The 19,179-nt window shown below is 38.0% G+C and overlaps 1 long non-coding RNA gene across 1 annotated transcript in view; it reads left to right on the top strand.

Annotated features, from left to right (window-relative positions):
- The window catches only part of LOC137093910 (uncharacterized), an 83,743-nt gene extending 72,376 nt beyond the window's left edge, over window positions 1-11,367 (top strand). Inside the window, exon 6 of the long non-coding RNA XR_010908572.1 lies at window positions 11,146-11,367. This is a non-coding gene — a long non-coding RNA (uncharacterized lncRNA). The remainder of the gene's footprint in view (window positions 1-11,145) is intronic.
- Window positions 11,368-19,179: the final 7,812 nt, after the last annotated feature.

Below are 19,179 nucleotides of genomic sequence, written 5' to 3'. Positions count from 1 at the left end.
GATAGGAATTTTGGGTTTTCATGAGCTGTATGCCAAAATCATCAGTATTAAAACAATAAAAGACCTGAAATATTTCAGTTGGTGTGCAATAAATCTATATATATATATATATATATATATATATATATATATATATATATATATATATATATATACACCGCACCTTGACTTTGTTACAAAAATTCAACAACATTTTATTTGTATATTATATATATGTTGTTGAATTTTTGTAACAACTGGTATAAAGTCAAGGTGTGGTATATAAATTAAAATGTGATTCCAAAGTGTGAGAAACTTATTTTTTCTTTTTTAATATCTGATTTTGCTGACATTGGTGGCTCATATTATTTAAACAAATAAGGAATTTATTTTAAAAATAAATGAATGGATGATTAAATACTACACATTTTCTTATTTAAATTCTAACCTCAAGGTCAGATATTCGAATGTGCTCGTACGATCAATTAAAATACTGCTTTATTTTTTTGTCAAGTGTTATAGTATCATTGACATTATATTTTAATAATATTTTCAATTAGATCTTTGTTTATTTTTTTCCTTTTAATAATTTTATAATGACAGTATATTTTGTTTAGTTTTTTTATTTGATTTTAGTAATAAAAAAATTGAACATCAAGTTAAACTAAATGAAAATGGAAAATGTTGATTTGGCAATTAGCTGAAATAGGTCAAAATAAGTTAAAGGTCTGTTTTTTAAATTTTATTTTAAGTAATATTTAATGTTACTTAGTAATGTATTTTTATGGTTTTCGTTTAAATTAAAATAATAACCCTGTCATCTACATTAAATAGAATCATGTCTTGGATTAATTTTTGTTAGAACATTCCCAATGCATTTAGCGTTTAGATAAGCCTCATGTGACATGTCTGGATTCTTCTTTAGAATGTCAGTGTTGTTTTGTCAGAGCAGAAGTTATTTCCTCTCCCCTGTGTGTTGTTCTGTTTGTCTGTGTGTGTGTGATGAGAGCGAGAGGTTACAGATAAGGTCACCGTTAATGCTCACGGGACACCACAAATAAACCAACTGGAGCAAGAACAAGGTGCATGTCTAAATTTTACATGTTGTGGAACGTCAAAGCTATGAATTAATAAAGATCAGATAAAACTCTGTGTTCAGCTTCCCAAGTGCGTGTGTGTGTGTGTGCGTATATACAAGTCATTCAGTCTTTTAACCCCAGTCAGAGATGTCAGAGCTCCTCGAGTTAAACCAGAAGGAAGTGAAGGAGAGCGAGAGAAACAAAAGTAAAGCAGCAGGAAAACAGCAGCGAGGTCAGAGGGATGTGAAAGATCTTCTGAAGGTGTGCAGATCATGTAATGTTGAAAGAGGCCTACAGATACCAGTAATCTTCTAGTTTAAAATATATTAGCAGTTCATTATGAATTTGAAAAACATCTTTTTTTTTTTACTGTAATCATCTAGTAAATATATCTTAGAATGTAATTTATTCCAGTTATGACAAAGCGTAATCTTCAGCAGCCATGAAAAAAATGATTTCACAAAAATGTTAATAAAATACATTTCTTTAGAAATTTAAAAAGACAAATTTAAATCCCCCCAATCTTTGAACAGTAGTCTATTATAATCCAAAATCTTTTCTTTTTTTCATTTTTTTTTTTACAAAAGGTAAAAAATAATGTTGTTCTTAAAGGGGGGGTGAAACACTCAGTTTCAGTCAATCTCATGTCAATCTTGAGTACCTATAGAGTAGTATTCCATCCTTCATATCTCCGAAAAGTCTTTAGTTTTATCATATTTATAAAAGAAATATAGGCTGTACCGAGTCTTTCCGGAAAAAACCGAGCGGCTGGAGGCGTATCGTGTGGGCGGAGCTAAAGAATGACAAGCGCGCAAAGCGGTGACGTCCTCAAGCGTGGAGGAACCCATCGCTATGTCAGCTAATACAGATAATGATCCAGAATCAAATCTGAGGGAGAAATAAATTGAACAGGAGAAACGGCAACATCAGGACGTCCGTCTCTGTGGTATGTAAGTTACTGTATTTAATGGCCTCTCCACATTTCTGTGTCTTTACTCGCAGTGTATGAGGACGTGGTTCGGTTTATGGACTATTGTATGCGACTAGACCTTAGAAGTAGCAAGCAAAACGGTTTTGCACGTCAGAATACTGTAACGTTATACAGAACAACAATGGAGTAACCGTTAGAGCATTTGAATGACGAAGCACGCGATCGTGTCGTTTACTGATGTTTACTCATGCGTCCGTAGCCGACAGCACAGACATTTGAAGCAGTTTAAGTTAACTCACCGGCTGCTTCCAAAGCAGGACCTTTATCGCTGGGACCGCTCCGTCAGAAACACACTTCTTTGGTCTGATTTGGTAAAGTCCTGTGACAGCAGTGGCGTGTAAATCCATTTTGAGACGAAACTGAAACGATATTGTGAAGCTTCCCGTCATTTCTGCGTTCAAATCGGTTCAAATGCAGCGCTGCCTTCCCGGAATGCTGTGCTGAAGCGTTGAAGTCGCTCGACGTCACCCATAGGAATAAAGTGGAGCGCGGCGCGCCACATAAGTGTTCACGGACGACTGGATCTGCATCTGAGAGACTGTTTACAGCGTGCTCTAGTCACGCGCGCGCGCACCCTACCGGGAAAAGAGCCCGTACGGCCCATACAAGGACCTTCCGCTCTTTTTAATGTCAAGTAGACCCATACTCGAAAAAAACTCTCCGAAACTTGTGAGAAACCGGAAGGAGTATTTTTGACACAGAAATACTCCATCAAACGCCCAACATTAGTTTTTGAAACTTTGTCTATGTTTAGGATGGGAATCCAAGTCTTTAACAGTGTAAAAAGCTCAGTATGCATGAAACAGCATTTCACCCCCCCTTTAAGTTTTCTTGGTGGTTGACATTTCATTTGTAATACTAAAATGGCTCTAGCTTTTAAAGGTACCATGGCATGATTTTTTAAATATTTTTTTATGTTTCCTGAGGTGTACTTATATTGTTAGTATGTTTTTTTTACGTCAAAAAATTGAATCATTTAGAAATAAAAGGCATTTTTTTCTATACTGATATTAGCCCTCTGGCTTGAATACTCTGTTTCAAGGGGCGTGTCTGAGTCTTCAGTGAAAACACCCACTGTTGTGACTGGCTGACATCTTTGCATTTGAATGAGATTATGTGGCGGAGGGGCGTGGTTTAGTTAGGCCACTGCAGCGCTGGCAGTCGAGAGAGAGACGGAGCTGGGGAAAGATTGCTGAGAAAGTGTTATTGTACCGAGTTGTTGTGAGCGCGAGTTTATTTTGTTTGTATCTGAGAGCTCTGAATAAACACGAGTAAACTTTGCAACGTTATTTCTCTCACAAAATGCTTTCACCACAACTAACAACAAGCACACGACATCGACCAACTGAGTCCGTTCTCTACTAATTCTCGCAAAGCAGAGGAAGGGGCGGTAACCTTGCCTGGTATGACGTCATAACAGGAGAATTCAAGATCAGCTCATCAGAGCTCTCATTTTCTCAAAGGCAGAGAAAGACAGACAGAACTCGGTTTACACCGATCAAAATTTCTAGCCACTTAGGGATATTTTTCAGGCTAGGGGTACTCATATTAATGTAGAAAAATCTCAAAAAAAAATCATGCCATGGGACCTTTAAAGACACCAAAACACTGATCTGAATAATAACCCTTTTAATTTCAAAATAACTGATGAAACTTTAAAAAAATATATTATTGTGCCTTTTCCAAATGTTAAAGGTAAGGTAGGCAATTTTTTCCATAAACACTTTTTGCTATACTGGTTGAAATTCCCTTCACATCCTGATAGCAATCGACAATAGAAGTGGTCTCTACGTTATGAATGCAAAAAAAAAAAAAAATTGTACGTTGTCCAACCTGCCTGTCAACATATAAAGAGTTCAGATGCAAAAGCTGCTAAACGGCACCTCCCTCAAAAAAGAGATAATGATATTGCGAATGCTCTCCTCACATACATTTATCAAATACTTAAAGGGTTACTTTACCAATTAGCATATGGCTTTGTATCAGTAGAAACCCTGGAGCATATTCAAATGATTGTGCTCTCCTGCAGCGTTTGTGCTGTGACACTCCCTCAGCGGCTAAATCACAATATATTAACAGCCGTGTTCAGTTTTTAATTGTAGTGTCTGTTCTCTAACTGAACTGATTTTATGAAAATGAACGCGGTGGGAAAGTAATCAGTGATTCAGTAGCGGTGGCTGTGGGAGTGGCCTCATAGGGCAGCGAAGCATTCTGGGAATTGTTTTTTTTTTTTATCCCCATGAGACAAAAATACATTTTCTGTCTTTTCTCAGTATAGAAAGCACCAAATTCAAAAAGTAGTTTCACATTTCTACTACATTAATGACTCAGTTTAAATTCAGATTCATCTTCCCAGTGCTGAAGTACCCCTTTAAGCTTTAAATCCACTCAATCGCAGCCTCAGCCCATTCAAATACTGGTTTGTTGGCAGAAACCGCTAAATGCCACTTCCCTTTGAAAAGGCGAAATCCTTTAATGCTGTGTTCACACCGAACGTGAATTAGCGTCAAATTCGTGTCTAGTTGGGCGCTTGAACATTTTGAATCCACTCATATATAAAGCCGGTTAAAGCGAAATAGACGCATGTTTGAGGCGCTCCAGGAGCCATGTCTGGATGACGGCCTCTTTCAGTGGTACTGCCGCCTGTCCCTCGGCCAACTTTTTTTTTTAATTAATGTTTTTCATTTTTATTAAATTCAGGAAAGAACAGTAACAACAATTTTCATCATCGTGATACCATAGTAATGCAATAATACACTTTAAGTTCTTCAGTCTTTCAATCCAGATTAAGTGCCAAATCTTTAAATACAGCCACTGTTTTGAATGAGTGACTCCGGGTGGGCCTACCCCCGTTAATCACGTCACTTCACCATGTGACAGCAGCTAGCAGGCTCCTGATTGGTTAACGTGGCGGAAACAGATGCCAAAATTCAGATCTTTCAACTTTGGAGTAAGGCGCGAATTCGACTCAGTTCGCCTCATTCCCGCGTCCAGTTCGATAAATGCGTTTTTACATGGACTTAACATGGAAATCCGTCGCTCCATACGCTATATTCGTGCTCGGTGTGAACACAGCATAGGTCAACAGAAATCAGAGGACGCAAATGGAATCATATGATTTCAAGATGAATAACGGTGTGCGTATGAGACTGCTTTCATTTGCCACGCTTCAAGATTTGATCATGTTTTGTCCATCGTTACAGTGGTAATGACAGGATTTCGCGAGTAGCATGCAAACACAACTGTTCCTTGTGCTGCTGTAAAACTCTGACAGAATCAGACGCATCACTTCCTCACAGCTCCTACTCTGCGGATCAGTTTCTTCATTGTTACGTTCTGAATTCTACTTTCATCATTTGCAATGTTTCAGTTGCTACTTTTGTCTTATAAAGTCTTGTTGTCCACAGAGTTGGACTAAAGTGCACATTCCACACCCGAAAGACCTCCGTTCATCTTCAGAACACAGTTTAAGATATTCTATATTTAGTCCGAGAGCTTTTTGTTCCTCCATTTAAAATGTATGTACGGTATACTGTCCCTTTCCAAAAAGGTAATAAAAACATCACAGTAGTCCATATGTGACATCAGTTGGTTAGTTCGTTTTTTAAGCATGGAAAATACATTTTGGTCCAAAAATAACAAAAACTACGACTTTATTCAGCATTGTCTTCTCTTCCGTGGTTTGTTTTCAATCCGTGTTCGAGACTGCGCAGTCTCCCTCAGACTATAAACGAAGCTTGCGAGATCCTGATAATGCAACAGGAGCGTGACTGCGCAGTCGCGAACACGGATTGAAAACAAACATGGAACACGGAACCGCTACGCACCGACTTTATGGAGAAAAAGCTGATTGGACTTGATTGGACATATGATATATTATTCATTGCTATACATACATACTGACTGCTGCTAGCTAACCTTTTTCTCAAAAACGTGTGATGTGATTTGTGATACACGAATGAACATAGAACATGAGTTTGAAGACTTAAGGCCCTATTTTAATGATCTGAGCGCATGGCGTAGGTGCACTTAATCGACTTCCGAATCGACTTTTGCTAGTTTAACGATGGAAAAGCTGGTCTGAGCGCCAGGCACATGGTCCAAAAGGGTTATCCCTCGTCTCTTAATGAGTCATGGGTGTGTTTTACGCAACGAGCAATTTACCAGTCTCATCTCCCATTCCCTTTAAAAGCCAGTTGTGCTTAGCCTAGAAATCTAGACGCACCCTAGCGGCAGCAAATTGAATCTGCCCACGAGTGTCGTCTAGCAACTCTCAATACCCTTCTGAGCTGTAGTCGCCTAACTCTTGCCAGGTCAATCACATCGTGTATAGAGTCGGTAGGCGGGGCCATAATGACGACGGCCGAGTTGCATTTGCATGCTTCTAGTAAACACAGAAACTGGTGAACGGCGGTCTTTTGAATCAGCTTTGACCGCGACTCTGGAAGACTTGGAGTTAAGCTTTTCTCTGAGAAAAGAACAAAGAACGGCACTGAAGTCATTCTTAAAAAGGGAAGATGTGTTCTGAGTTTTACTGACCAGATACGGTGAATGTTTAATCTCAACAAGCTCTGTTTCACCTCCGTTGCTCTGGTTGGTGTAGCGCTATCCAATTGTGTGCAGAGGGAGTTTGAAAGACAACCGTTTATCCGCCCCTCGGATTGAGTCCTGTCAATGGTGAGTTTCCAGACCAAACATCTTGATGTGGGTCTGGCTTGTCAGGCTAAGTTGCGCTTGCACCATGGCGAATTCACTATTTACATGTCAGAATATAGACACCCTCAACCTGACGATTCAGTTTAAATACATGTGTGTATTGCCATGATTGGTTAAAGTAATTAAGTAATAAATAATTTGTGTAATAAGCAGAGTGTAAGCGCGTTGTGCACCTGCCTATATGCGCATATTAGTAACGCACCCTTTAAATAATAAAAAATACTTTGTTACTGACTTTAGACCAGGTATCAGTTGGTCAATGGCGCAGTTGTTTTCAGTTCCTCAAAATAGCAACGCGCCAACAATACACCTGAACACACCTCGTTTTCAGACCAGCTCAGGGCATAACGATGGAAGTGAGTGAATTTGCTATTTAAACAACGTGACGACATGAAAATGATAACTTCATCGGGATGAAACTAGCAAAACACTTGCGTCGCATTGCTCCATATGTATGATAGGGCCCTTAACACAGCCAAAAGAGCCACTAACTGAAGAGTCACTGTAACATCACTATATAGTCCAAAGCCATGTGTTCTTCAGTCTCACTGAAGCGCTGCTACAGTCTGGAAACCTACAGTGAAAAATGGTTCTCGATAAGAAGAGGGCTGCTGCTTGAAGCAGAGCACACACTCATTCACCATTCTCCCATCGACCTCTCCTCTCCTTCACCATGCAAATCAGACAGGAACAAATGTCCTGACTCAGTAGGGACCCTCGACCCGAAGTGTTTAACTCCACAGCCTCCCATCTCACTCATTCCCGTCTCTTTGATGTTCTTTAAATGAGCTTTCCAACTCCACTTCAATTTTACAAGGCCATTATGGGGAGATATAATGTGAGGGTTAAATATATCGGGGCAGACATTATGTGAAAATAATTAGTGCTGATGAATAATGCACTAATTCAGCTGATGAGGGATGGTTAGCAGAGTAATGGAGTGAGGGGAAGGCGGCAGCTTGACAAATGAAATTAAAATATTTAAACACTGCTTTATGATATTACGGGAGAGATCTCATCACCATCATCATCGAATCCCTCTCACCTCCGGCACGGAGCACACGGCTATTACGGCTGACGGCTCTATTCGAGTGACATGTTCAGGGTAATGTGACGCCCATAAGTCACACGGCCCATTCGTCAACGTGAACACAGACGACATCAGAGCAAGGACAAAAGCGCATGAAGACTCGTGCACACGATCATGTGTATGTTCTGATCAGACCACGAAAAGTCTGCAAATACAGCTAGACCAGCAAAGATCAGCACAGAAGGTCATCATGCTGGTCTAAATTGGTCAGTTGACTTTATATATTCTGATTATAGTGATTGTTCTGGATGATTTAGATAAATCAGTTAGCATTAAATATGTAATTGACACTGGACTGGATTGAAAAATAAAGATTTTCCAGAAACTTTTAAACACTCCCCTTCTTCACCATTCGCCACTATAAACCCAACTAACTACACCTGAATTCAAAATTATGCAAAATATTTATTTCTATTACTTGGTGTCAAAAACAAACTGTAAAAGTTAAGTACTTTACACATCAACTTAATTAACAAAATACACCATATATATACTATAATAATATACTTTACATCGCTCACTGGCCTATAGATTCTAGACAAAGGCTATATTGTCTAGATTATAGATCCAATGTTAAGGCCATGGTTCACTCACAAATCGTGTATCTTCTAGAATTCTGACACTTGAATATGTGCTCGTAATTAAACTACTTTCTTCTCCATTTGAAGGGTGCATCAGATCCATGCAGTCAAGCCACACGAACAATCAGATTGCAATTCCATTCGCTGAATAAATTTCACATTTAACTACACCTATTGTGTGTTGATTGGTTAATAAGAATGTTGAACATCAGCCGTAAAATCTGGTTGCGAATGTTGATCTAGAAATATATCTTGCTTGACAAAATCACTTAAATTATTTAAAAAAGAAAGAAAATACAGTATATGGGGTAAAAAAAAACCCACAAAAAACAACATAAATGTTGTTTTAATCAAACCTGCACATATGAATGCACATCCAAAATGTTGTGTATTCTCCGTTCCAACTGACAATGTTAGAAAGTCCAATATCCAGGGCCAAATATATGACTTATTAGTGGTATTTGCGAAATCAGTTATTGCTACTAAGTCTGCGTAAACCAGAACTTTACTTCAGTGACGCATTTCCAAGTGAAGCTGAATATTGAATAGAGGGCAGGATTTTATTTTAGCACGCCTCCTCTCCATCCTTCGCTCATAGCAGACTGACGGTTGGAGGGGAGTGGTTAAGGATATTCAAACCGAAGCCATCAAACCGACATCATCAGAGAAGGAACGCCATTTGAGTGGAAGCAAATTTTCAGATTTTGATTAAAGATAGATTACCATAACAAACTTGTTTTGTGTGTGTATTAAAGGGTTAGTGCACCCAAAACAATTTGATTAATTATCTCATTAATCACTCACCCTTATGTCGTTCCAAACCCGTAAGAACGCCGTCCATCTTCATCTTAATGAAATTGAGAGCTTCGTAGACAGCAACGTTATTACCAGTTAGGCCCAGAAAGGTAGGAAAGACATTGTTAAAACAGTTCATTTAACTACAGTAGTTTAACCTTAATGTTATGAAGCGAAAAGAATACTTTTTGTGTGCAAAAAAACAAAACAAAAATAGCTACTGTATTCAACAATTTCTTCTCTTTGCATTAGTCTCCTATGCTGTTCACGTAGTAAACACAGTGCAGCATTTCTGGGTTCTTCTAATAATGTTGCAGTCTATGTGGGGTGAGACAAAATCTCAGATAGTATATATGAATATAATATCTTAATTTCCCTTCCTAAGATGAAGAAAGGTCTTATGGGTTTAAAACGACATGAGGGTGAGTAATTAATGACAGAATACAAATTTTTTGGGTGAACTAACCTTTTAACTTGCATGGTTAATTGTTCACCACAAGACTAGTAATGTGCACTAGCAAAGTAAATAGTGTTAATTTTGATTTCATGACGGCATAAAGGCCCGTTCACACCAACAATAACTATAGGCCTATAACTGTAACTGTAGAGATAGTTCTAAAAAAAAAGAAAAGAATAAGACAAAAAGAAAAGTCCGAACCATAAATACAATAGTAACGGAACAGAGTAACTTGGGCCTAATAATATTGCTGGAAACACATTAAAAATTATTTATTTTTCTCCAGCTGATGAACGATAAAATACCTGACAGCCAATCAGAATCCATCCTGCTTTAAAGAGCAGCATGGCATAGGTTAAAGCAGGATATGAGCGTTATATGTTTATACATAGAAATAGTATTTCCCCTAAGCAAGGGATAACTAAAGTATATCTATCTACAGTGGATCGTGATAGAACTGAATAACGTTATAGATATCGTCCTCTGTGCCTCTTTAAATACTCATCCGTATCAGAGAGCAGCTAATACAGCGGCGGCCACTGGCTTCCTGCACGAGACCCGAGTTATTTACGACGGAGTAAGGAGCGACGCGGCCCACCTCATTCGCCTCGTTACGATCACATTTTACACCCATCATCTGACAATGAAGTGGCTGCACAATAAATCCCTGCTTCACTGCCATTTCCCAGTAAATTGCCTGTACAGAATCAATATGGCGGACGAGGCTGCCACGTTCAGATAAATGACAGAGTATCGATAGATAGAGGAGAGCACAAGTCAAACAGATTTGCAGGTGTGTGTGTGAGAGAGAGAGAGAGAGAGAGAGAGAGAGAGAGAGAGAGAGAGAGAGAGAGAGAGAGAGAGAGAGAGAGAGAGAGAGAGAGAGGAACAGACAGTTACGAAAGTACAATGAATCTCTGAGGGAAGGGAACGTCATCGATGAATAAGTCTACTAGGCTACGTCGTACAGCATACGGTATGCTACTATTTAAAAGTGTAGGAGGTTCAACTAATTAAAAAAAAACCGTAAAGACAAAAAACGATTACTATTTTATGTCGTAGGCCTACTTTAGAATTTTCTATTCTTTAGAGAACCCTGAGAAAAAAAATATGGTTTCCACAAAAATATAAAGCAGCTCAACTGTTTTCAACACTGATGATGAGGATAATTAAAAAAAAAAAAAAAAGGTTTATTAAACAGCAATTCAGCATATAAGAATGATTTCTGAAAAGTCAGTTGACATCACAGGGGAACAAAATTACATTTTAAAATATATTCAAATAGAAAACGGTTATTTTATATTGCAGTACAATTTCACAAAATGTTTTTATTATCAAGAAAATGCATCCTTGGTGAGTAGAAGAGAATTATTTCTGAAACTTACCGAACACAAACTTTTGAATGTACAGTTAGCTGAATCTCCTTGAAAATATTGTTTAATTTGATCTTTCAACAGAATTAAAATGACCAAAAGGATGAAGACAGGAAGTGATGCCGCAAACAATCCTGCACCAATGATGAACAGGATGCCTGGAATCAACGGATGCCTGAAAAATCTTCAGTTTCAAAAGGCATGTGACGTGTTCTTAGAAATTTAATGTTTGCATTTATATCAGTTTATACTCTGGATTTTGTATCATTTTCTGTAGTTATTGATTTAATGTTTAACCAATTAAAATGTTTTCCAAACTATTTATCAAGATTTTTATCTCAAACAATTTTTCCCCCTTGGGGGTTATTAACTATTTCGTGTTTTCATCACAAACATGTATGCATTAATACTTTAAATAAATGATGAAGGATTATGCAAATCTACTTAATGATTTTTTTTTTTTTTAATTTAGACTTTATTATTTTTTTCAAATATATTCAAATAAATGTTAATTCAGAAATCAATGTTCATCATAGAGTAGTCATTTTCTGTATTAGCTGGATTGTTGCAAAATCCCTTTAACAAGGGTAAGTTCCTAAACTCTTTCCCCACAAAACTGAATTATCCGTTATTTGTGAGAAAACGCTTCCAGGCCAAAAATTGAATTTTCCTCGTTTTCACTGTTAGACGCTAGGGGGCGTTATTACGCATCTTCTGAATGAGGACTGAATCTCCCGATCAAAACCCACATGAAGAAGACGCAGTAAAACAAGCGATCGTATGTAATCATATGCATATGTAAAATAATGTGATCATTAACATCATTTAAATCAAAATTATTTAATGTTACTGAATGAAATGTGGACCCAGGACTGTGAAGCATTAGATGTGTGTATAGACTCGATCTGCTCCATCTGTGTTTGATCCTATGGTTTGATCATCACTCTGAATCTGATCTGGATACAGTCTTTCACAAAAATGTGATTTTCTCAGCTATTTGTTCAAAATGTTGCTTTTTTAATGAAACTTACCCACATCAAGTGTTGATAAAAAAGGAATGCATGAAGCTAGTATAAAAGGTTGTTGTTGTTTTTAAAGAAGTGGGTCAGCTCTTTATTTTGATAAAGTGCACACTCAAATATTCATAAAACAAAATATTCTATGGGCTATTCAATTTTAGTGAAAAACATTTAAAAAAAAAAACATTGTCAAAAACTGGTGGTGACTGGCAACTTTTTTTAACGCTGGTGGGGAAAGAGTTAATGACATCAGGAACAGGAAGTCACATCAGTTTGGAGGAGAAAAAAAACATCAGTAAGTATAAACAATGGATTTGATCAAAAGACCCTTTTCACATTTACGGGTTTCTTAGTGCAGACGTCGTCAGAGTTGGGTTAACTTTTATAGAGGTGAATGTGAGTGTACATTAAAAACATTATATATATATATATATGTGATTTTACAACTTTCAAAAAGTGGGGAAACAGTGAGATTGATAACGGCAGTGAAAAGAGAAAGATAGAAACTCCCTCACAGCAGCGGTAACTTGTTTTTTGTAATTTGATTCAAAAGTCCATTGTCGTGTTGTTTGTGTCATCCTGTATTTCAAATTCAAAATATTTTAAAAGATGCTTAACTATTTTATAATATATCAACTTCAGCTCCACTTGTGTAAGATATAGAGTCATTAGCCATTGCTCGGTTATGTCCACCCTACTCTTGTTGTGAATAAATGCATGTTTGAGCTTGAAAAGTTTTTTATGGAAATACTTCCACTTAAATGCGCACTGAGGTTGTGAATTCCCTTTCACCCCTCCCTTTCGAAACATAGAGAAGCTACGGTGGCTGACACAGGACAAAGATGTCATCGTCTGAGACAGCAGAGAGTGACTAGAGCTCTTTATAGAAGTTTTGTCCGTTTAGGGCTACTGTAGAAACATGGTGGCGCAAAATGGCGGCTTCACTGAGAGGAGACCCGCGGTGTATGTAGCTAGGAATGGCTCATTCTTATGTAATAAAACATAACGGTTCATTATGTAAGGTCTTTATACACCACTGAAAACAGTTATGTATATTATATTGGATTTCTGTCAATCGATCCTTTAAATTACAAAAAAAACACTGTAAATTGTTCAAAAGGTGCTACAGAACAGGAATGGACCACAACAAATATTTGTTATGGTACTTCATAGATGTTTCAAAGTTCACCAGGACTCCTTTCTTGAACTGTATCAACTAACTAATCACTCTAACTGTATCTAACCAATGTCCATTCAGTTAGAATGAATGTGTAGTAATCAAGGGCCAATGTCTGGTACCAATATGGCTTCCGGCACCTCCAGATATACGAGCGTTGTGGTCTGATAATCTTAATATCTGCAAGATATGGTTGGCCATATATTAGAATGAACAATTGTGGTCTATGTGAAGTCAGAAAGAATCATTACTGGCCTTGAGCTGACTTTACACTGAAGCTGATATTTCTGAGAACGAGAGACAGAGAAAAAGACGAGGACGGAGGCAGAGAGACGGGGGAAGCATCGTCTCAGCTGGCACTTTTTATTAAGCTCATATTTTGCGACTGTCATTGGCGCTGCATTTGACTTGTAAAACAGACCTAATTACAGGCCCCAAATATGCGATTCGCACATCAAACGGTAAGCTACAGTAACGGCCTCCTCTGTCCTGGCTCTCCTCTCGCTCCCGTGCCTCCTGCTGCACTAAAGCCTCTGATTATGAGAGAAACATTAAATGGGAATTACTGCAAAACAATTTACACTTAATGTAGCAGTCATATCGGCACTGGGACAGGAAAAACGACTCAAATATAGTCGGATTAATAATACATGCTTTAATTAAACAGCTTGAAGGTGTATATAACAGGGACAGGAGACGAAAAGATGAAATCTCCATGCGGCGGACCTGAACAGATGACTTGCGGTGAGTAAATATGCACTTATGAGCGGTCAAAGAAATGATGATAACGTACAAGATGTTAGACGGAGTCATTCCATTCATGCTCAGAAAGACATCTGAGACAATGCATGGTGCTAAGAAATGATAAATATACAGGAACTGGCCTGCTCTTCATTTGTATCATGTTCCACATCACCCCAAAGAGTAAACCAGAGAATAAATGAAGAAATATTAATGTGTGTTCTGATACTTTTGCAAGAACCTACCATGTTAACCATTATTAAGAGTGGTAAATATGGCCTGGTGATGATTCTCAATGGAATCTGACATGTTATAAGCATTAATAATGTTCAAATAAATGAAGAAAACTACTGTAATGGAAAGGACTAGAATGGAAATCAAAAGTTGGTGGTTTTTTGTGAGAGAGAAAAAAAACGAAATAAGGTTTGCATGTTATATATGGCATTGTTTTAAATTATATGATTAGGTTATGCAATAACCTGCCAGAATTATATTGTAATCATGACTCATGACTAATCATGCATTCATGCTTTTCACATAGCTTTTGCCAAAATAGCATAAGTACTGTTATTGTCTTAAGAAATGAAAAATGTGCGTGGTACTTGCCTGTGTTTTTGCCTTATACCAGACTGATCTCATGAAATGGCGTATGTATGACATGCCAATTCGTATGCCATTTTGGCGTGCTATCAAAATGCATAATCGCTGTTTAGCGTGTTTATCAACGCCATTTAATTATATCCCCTTACTCTGCCCCGACACTTACACCTATCCATCACACACACACACACACACACACACACAGCCCCTCCTCCTAGACCTACCCATCACAAGAAACATTCTGCATTTTTACATTTTCAAAAAAACGTAATTTAATATTTTTTTAAATACATTTACATTATGGACACAAACACACATAATGGTTCGTTTCGGCTTAGACATTCACGTGGAATCACACAACGTCGACCTACACACGGAATCACACGCGCAGATGATGGTTCGTTTAGGTGTAGACGTGCACGTGGATAGCTCAAAATGCGTATGTCATGATGTCATGTTTATATTATGATCCGGGTCAATTTCACCCACACTTTTTTTGTTTTAGGGTGTTTTTCTTAAAGGGTTAGTTCACCCAAAAATTACAATTCTTTTTTATTAATCACTTACCCTAATGTCGTTCAACACTCCATTCATCTTCTGAACACAAATTAATATATTTTTGTTGAAATCCGATGGCTCAGAAAGGCCTTCAGTAACCACAATGTCATTTCCTCTCTCAAGACCCATAAAGGCACTAAAGACTTTGTTGCAAAGTTCCTCTCACTACAGTGGTCCTATGCAGCGACGAGAATAGTTTTTATGCGCAAAAAACAACTAAATACATTTTTTAGTGATGGGTTGATTTCATCACTGAGGGAAGGAGGTTGTTCCCCAAAATCTCACAATGCATGGCCCCGGTCATCCTCTCCTTAATACAGTGCAGTCCCATGTCTCATGTGCAGAAAAACACCCCAAAGCACGACGCTACCACCCCCATGCTTCACAGTAGGGATGCTGTTCTTGGGATGGTACTCATCATTCTTCTTTCTCTAAACACGTTTAGTGGAATTATGACCAAACAGTTCTATTTTGGTCTCATCTGACCACATGACTTTCTCCCATGACTCCTCTGGATCATCCAAATGGTCATTGGCAAACTTAAGATGGGTCTGGACATGTGCTGGTTTAAGCAGGGGAACCTTCCGTGCCATGCATGATTTCAAACCATGACGTCTTAGTCTGTTACCAACAGTAACCTTGGAAACGGTGGTCCCAGCTCTTTTCAGGTCATTGACCAGCTCCTGCCGAGTAGTTCTGGGCTGATTTCTGTATGGAGCCCCAGTCCGAGGGAGATTGACAGTCATGTTTAGCTTCTTCCATTTTCAGCTTAAGGCCTTCTTCCAGTTTTAGTAGTTGGATTCTTACTGATTGTATGGGGTGGACAGGTGTCTTTACGCAGATAAACCTCAAACAGGTGCATCTAATTTAGGATAATAAATGGAGTGGAGGTGGACATTTTAAAGGCAGACTAACAGGTCTTTGAGGGGCAGAATTCTAGCTGATAGACAGGTGTTCAAATACTTATTTGCAGCTGTATCATACAAATAAATAGTTTTAAAAAAATCATATATTGTGATCTCTGGATTGTTTTGAAAGATTATTTCACAGTGGACATGCACCTACGATGACAATTTCAGACCCCTCCATGATTTCAGAGTGCAAGAACTTGCAAAATAGCAGGGTGTTCAAATACTTATTTTCCTCACTGTAGTTGTTTTGTTTTTTTGCGCATAAAAACTATTCTCGTCGCTTCATAAAATTATTGTAGAGGTCTTACGGGTGTCGAACGACATGAGGGTGAGTCATTCATGATAACTAACCCATGACAGTGCATTTATACATTTAAGTACTGATAAATATTAACTATGTAGGGTTAGGACTGGTTAAGATTAGTTGCATGTAATTATGCATAACTTATAGTTGATAGTAACTAACTAAGTATGGAAACGGTGTTACCGAATTGTGACTATTTGTCATTTAGGGTCATGCTTAATTATTATCATTTATTTTTTAAGTAAAAAATTGTTTTATATGTTCAAGTTTGTATTTGTATTGAATCAATTAAGGTCATTTTGACCCAGAATAATCATCATATGCAGAATTTTAATATAATACAAGGTATTTTGTTTTATTGACTGTCAGACTAAAAATAATGTCTCTCAAAAAGAAGTAAAAAACAACAAACGTTACAAGCCAAAGTTTAACACTCAGTGTTTATTGTTGTTTGTTTGTTTTATTGTTTTATTAGGTGTTTGTTCACATCATGAACCCTTAAGAACAGTAGAAATGGTGACAATTGCCTTAAAGGGATAGTTCATCCAAAAATGAAAGTGTCATCATTTACTCACCCTCATGTTGTTCCAAGCCTGTAGGAGCTTCTTTGTTTACTGAACACAAAAAAAATATATTTTGAAGATTTTTTTTTGTAACAAAGGAGAGAGGACACCCATTCACTACCATAGTATTTTTCCCTACTATGGCAGTGAATGGTTGTTCTCTCTGCTTTGTTACAAACATTCTTCCAAATATCTTTTTTTGTGTTCAGTAGAACAAAGAAACTCATACAGGTTTGGAACAACTTTAGGGTGAGCAAATGACAGAATTTTAATTTTTGAGTGCACACTAAGTCGGGTGCACACTTGATTTATAACAACCTGATCTCACAGGAATTCATATGTATGTACTTCATACAAATGACTTAACCTCAAATCACAGCGGTTTAGACAAAGCACACGAATTAATACGAGTAAGGTCGTACGAATTAGCCACCTCATACAAATACATACCAATTGGTCATCAGATAGCATTGGATTTATATCATGATCCCGGCTGTAAGCCATGTCACACTGTAGGATCTCAGTTGTCTAGTGTGTCAGACTGTGCGGCAGTCAAAGACAGGTTAAAAAAGAATGCATGCAAGGAGGAGATTTACTTCACTAATCCATGATGCATTCTGTGACCATAAGCATCATTTACAGCCGGTGGTCCGTTGACGTCTCACTATATTTGCGTCATCAGGTTCTGCTATTGGTTTTTGATGGTTGTAGTAGGAGAAGTCCACTACAAGTTTTCGGCGAACATGTCAAATAGTGATCAAAGACGTCAGATTTTGGCCTAGTAAATGGGAATGTCTCCCTAGCCTACTTGTAATCCGATTAAACAGAGCGGATCTTAATACCAGGTGTAATTTTTAGGAATCCTTAAACGATGCACCTGGTGTTAACAACCACTTCTCTCCTGATTTCTTCAAGAGGAGGGTCCTCGGGTTCAATTATATAAATACTCCCAAAAACGACGGGAAAAACATACAAAGAGAGCATCCGCTTTAGTTTCTGCTCTGATAGCCGCAAGACCCAGGCAAACGGTGTTAGCGTGTTTGTCACCTCAAACCAAATTTTGGTCTTCAGTTGACAAAGTTAAAATCCCATCTAGCTTGTGCACGTCTCATAATGTTTATGCGTTAGGTCAGTAGGCGTCTTTTGTGGTTATTTGAATATTTTGCTGTGGATTGCAATTGGGAGTTAGATGCCTTGCCCCTAACATCTCAGTCATTTCCTGCAGGTACTGAGAACCAAACCAGCAGCCTCTTTGGGTTACCAGTCGAACTCTCTAAACATTAGCCCATGTGCTCATGGGTCTGTACCGCTGCACACATTATACCGGCACAAACACAAGCATTAAAGCATGTCTACTGAAATCCTTCCTCACTAATTACGGTGTAAGCAAGGTGAGTACTGAGACCCCACGCACCAGTCCTGTGCGTGTGCCGTTATTGCTCGAGATAATAAATTGTGTGCTACATTGATAAACTAATGCAATTACAGGCAGGGTCACAAAGTCAGCTAATTTACAGATAGCAGTGTTTGGGGGTGGAGGGGGATGTTGAATAGCCCCTCGGGTCCTGATGCACTCTCTTTATTTCCACTCGGAGTTTAAAACAGTGAAGAGCAGCAGGATTGATCCTGTGAACTGCGTCGTACTGACCATTATAACAACAGACGGCTAGAGATCTTTAACAGAGGCCAATTATTTTTGCAGATAGCATCCAGAGATTGAAAACTTGCTGTAATAACCACAATAATTATTTAATTGCTTTAAGTTCTTTAGAGAGGATTGGTTTCTTCACATCACATCTGTTCGACTTTCGGGATCAAATTAAAAACAAAAGCCTAAAGAGCAGTGTTCATTTTGACAGCAAATTTTTATTTAGTTGAAGTCATATTTTAGTCACCTTAAAGCAGCACTACGTAACTTTTCAACCTTTACAATATATTTTTTAAGACTCTTGTGATGATACATCGACTTACAATAGGTTGAATGACACGTCTGCCATAGCCTGATGGGGTCTGTATCGTTTTTAATCGTACTTTTAAACTTCGGGTCTCGGGTAGTAACCCGAGAACAAAAAGAACTACAAAATTCGACTGCTTTACGGCATATACGTCACTTCCACCAACACCAAAACTTCCTTAAATTCGGACGTGCGAGCCCAACTTTGTTCGTCGGATAATATAGTCATGTCCGAAGCAGCACAGACAAATAAGAAAGAAAAGGTTTTGTTGGAGGAAAGCAATAAGAGGA

Source organism: Pseudorasbora parva, chromosome 12, assembly GCF_024679245.1.
Source record: "Pseudorasbora parva isolate DD20220531a chromosome 12, ASM2467924v1, whole genome shotgun sequence".
Taxonomy (NCBI): domain Eukaryota; kingdom Metazoa; phylum Chordata; class Actinopteri; order Cypriniformes; family Gobionidae; genus Pseudorasbora; species Pseudorasbora parva.
The sequence above is the reverse complement of the archived record's forward strand: the minus strand, read 5'-3'. Positions and strand labels throughout refer to the sequence as shown.